The 3,438-nt window shown below is 42.3% G+C and overlaps 2 long non-coding RNA genes across 13 annotated transcripts in view; one reads left to right on the forward strand and one right to left on the reverse strand.

Moving 5' to 3' along the window:
* LOC107314378 overlaps positions 1-2,624 on the forward strand; it is a 10,626-nt gene extending 8,002 nt beyond the window's left edge. For 4 of the 12 annotated variants that reach the window (XR_004307520.1, XR_004307523.1, XR_004307522.1 and 1 more), the window contains 2 exons: positions 320-388; positions 2,156-2,624. This is a non-coding gene — a long non-coding RNA (uncharacterized LOC107314378). Of the gene's footprint in view, positions 1-319; positions 389-999; positions 1,344-2,155 lie in introns of all 12 variants that reach the window. The other 8 variants (XR_004307524.1, XR_004307516.1, XR_004307525.1 and 5 more) reach the window with 6 other exon arrangements.
* Positions 144-3,422, reverse strand: LOC107314474. Its single transcript, XR_001555459.2, has 3 exons — positions 3,382-3,422; positions 1,194-1,329; positions 144-356 (listed from the first exon to the last, which is right to left on the reverse strand). It is a non-coding gene; the product is annotated as an uncharacterized LOC107314474 (long non-coding RNA).
* Positions 3,423-3,438: the final 16 nt, after the last annotated feature.

Raw genomic sequence — 3,438 nt, forward strand, 5'->3', positions numbered from 1 at the left:
CGACCCTCCCCTTGCCCCCTTGGGGCCCCTCCCTCGACCCTCCCCTTGCCCCCTTGGGGCCCCTCCCTCGACCCTCCCATGCCCCCTTAGGCCCTCCCCTGTCCCCTTAGCCCTTCCCTCAGCCCTCCCCTGCCCCCTTTGAGACTCCCTCCGCCCCCCTGAGTGTGGTGGGAGGCTAAGTCCCCCTGTCCCCCTTGGGGCTCCTCCTGAGTGGGGCTGTGATGGGGTAGCCCCTCCATGGTGAAGGGGTCTTCTGTGGGACTTGGAGTGGCTCCTGGGTGGTGATGGCTCCTTGGTGGTGGTGGTCTTGGTCCTGCAGGAATGAGCTGGAGAGAGGAGAAGCTGGGTTCTGTATCCTGCTGAAGAAGAAGACTAGTACAAGGATCAGGTAAGATGTCTTTGGAATGGCTCTGGCCTTATACCTTAAGGGGTACAGGGAATTTCCTGGTTACTGAGGTTTGGCGAAGTGGCTGGAGGTGACCTATACTGAGCTGTTTGCCACATATGCTGGTCCTGTGTGTGCTATGGGTGGTTTTCAGTATTGACACTCTAAGTATGCTGAGTGATTATGAAGGAGGAAAGCTGCTATTATGTTCTCTAGGGCTTCATTGTCATTTCTTCTTGGCAAGAAAAAATATAACCAAATGGGGAAATAAATGGAAATGCTGGTGAAAGCTGTTCTGAGAGCTCTCTGAGGCCAACTGATTTATATATTAAAAAAAAATTAAACTCTCTCTTTGGGCAGAGTTTTACTTGGTATGTAAGAGCGTGCCCCCTGTACAATATGCCAAATTGCTAGATGGGGGACTTAAGAGCTGGATTTAAATAGTGAAAAGGCTAGCTCTCCCTCAATAGCTTGTCTTCTGCTTCATCTTCTTACTAGAGCAAAACCATGAAGGACACCTTCAGGATAAAATTCTTACTTCAATGCCTACCTCTAAAATACTGATAACTAAGCTGATCTGTGGTTTGATAAGTGGTGATAATTCCCTTTTGCAGAATTACTGGCTCCTGAAGGCTTTTTGGTGGGATTATTTCTGATGTGAGCGCTACTCTTCTGCGTTGCCTGTAGGATCTGAGATGCCTGAGGCTATCTGCCCTGTAGAGGAAGGACTAGGCTTAGCTCACTTGAGGGTTTGTGGTGGAGTGGATACCTGTCTGTCTCTAACTTAAAACAGTAATTCCTTGCATACCTCATAAAGATGTGGATGTGCAGTCTCTTTCTGTGCGTTGGCTTCGCTCGTTTGCTGCTGAAGGTTTTCATCTTGGGGAATGTGAAGAGGAAGAGGGATGATCCCTGAAGTGATTGGCTCTTTGGCACTGCATGCTCTATAAAAGACAAAGTGAGACTTAATAACAAATATTTTTACAAGTTACCTATAGCATAGATACTGTGCATCAGACTTGCTTTGTGCAGAGTATAAGGGCTGACTGTGTTGCCAGTGTTTGTGTTGTTGTAGCTGTATTTCCAGATAGAATTGTTTCTTGAGCTCAGTATGGCTCAGTGACTGCCTTGTTTTAAAATAAATAAAGAAAAAAACCCTTGTTTTCTTTTTTGTTTTAAAAAGGAGCTCACTGAGAACAATCTCTGCTTTCTCACTAGGTAAACTGAGTTAGCGCTTCAATGCGTGACCCTTTAAGTCCAACATTTAAGTTAGTGCCTGTGAACCTTCATCACATGCTGAGACTTAACTTTATACAAATTTAACTATACAAATGCATCATGCTCTGCATTGTGCGCTTTAACAAAAGTAATAGAACTGCACTGTGGTTCTGCTATACATGAATATACTACACACGAGCATTTATATCTCTATGTGAGTAGGTAACTATTAATTAGTTTCACTTGCAATTAGTTAAGGATCTATTGGTGCTGTCACTAAAGTGAAACTTGAGGGTAATTCAAGGGAGAAATTTAAGGAAGCAGCATTATACGTAACACAAACACTAGTGACTAAACTGCAGCACAGTTTTGATGAGTTATAGGGTAATTTTACTCACTAATTCCTTATTATGGTGGTAGGCAATTGAGGTTTTGCTCTCTGAGATAAACAGAATGGGGTGCTATTTTAAATAGGGATGTCTAAAAAGTATATTACTGAGAGAAACTTTATGGATAAGCAAATCCACTAATTAAATGTCTTTTTGTTTATAGAATCAGAAAGCCAACCTGGTTGGAGTGGACGTGCGACTCCTACTTCTACGTGAGATTGCCCTGACTTCAACTGTTCAAGATGAGAGCTGCATCCAAGCGCTTTGTGAAGTGGGTCAGTGCTGGGCTGTGACTGCTGCCTCAAGGAAGCCTGTTCTGATATCTCAACCTTCCTTAGAGCGAGGTTTCTCTTCATCTCCAGCCTGTGCTTCTTTTGACCTAACAAACAGAAAAGCTGCCTGGGAAAAGAAGCTGACCCCACCTTGCAAATACTCCCTTTCAGCAAAGTTGAAGGGAAGGAGTTTGAGCCCTGCTTTGGATGCTGCCTGAGAGCATTATTGTTGTCTTTTAATTATGTTCTGTTAATTTAACAGCCATTTATTGACTGAATGTATTAGACAGCTGAAGTTAATGGATGTATTGTTCTAATAGTGGAATAAAATAAAACCTGTTGAATTACCCTGAACTTGAACAGTTTTACAATCTGTATCATTTACTGATCACATTTTCTACATACTAACATTATTATTAGGCATAATGGCTGAACAACAACTTTAGGTTGCAGCTATACAAGCCTAAAACTGCCAAAAAAAACCCCACAAACAAACAAAAAACCCCACTGAAACGCCACCTTTCACACTCCTCTGTGGGGTCATAATATATTTCTTGAGTGCCTGCATTCATAAGAGCTTCTGGTATTGAAACCAGTCCTTGCACTGTCTTCCCTTCCAAACAGAGCTACCTGCTCTCCCTACCCAGTCACTTTAACTAGAGGGCCAGACTGTACAATTGTATCCCTCAGCCAGCAAAGACAAAAAGGGACTTCCTTTCTCTCTCTCTCTCTCTCTCTCTTTTTTTTTTTTTTTTATGATAAATCAGAAACAAAAGCCCTCATCCCTTAGATGAAAAGAAAAAGAACAAATGGCATTAGACAGAGAGCAGCTTTAAAAATCTAACCTAACTTTTGTCCTATAATTGTATATGTGGAGTAATAAACCTTCACCAGACAGTGAGAAAAAAAAAACCTTTTCCACTATCTATGCTCACCTGTGGTAATTACATCCACACTAATCTCCCTTCCACACCAATCTGGGTTACCGAGCAGAGAAGTCTTTACCCCCATACCTATGCAATTAATGTCAAACTAAGGGGATTTTTCTTTCTTTAAAATTAGAAAACAATAAAAATAAAACATTACAAGGACAATAGGAGGTCTTAAACTACTTTACCTGCATTAGGCTTCCTCTGCAGTTTGTAGGTTCTTAAGGACTCGATGCACAAAAAAA

The sequence above is a fragment of the Coturnix japonica genome, chromosome 5 (genome assembly GCF_001577835.2).
Source record: "Coturnix japonica isolate 7356 chromosome 5, Coturnix japonica 2.1, whole genome shotgun sequence".
Classification (NCBI taxonomy): domain Eukaryota; kingdom Metazoa; phylum Chordata; class Aves; order Galliformes; family Phasianidae; genus Coturnix; species Coturnix japonica.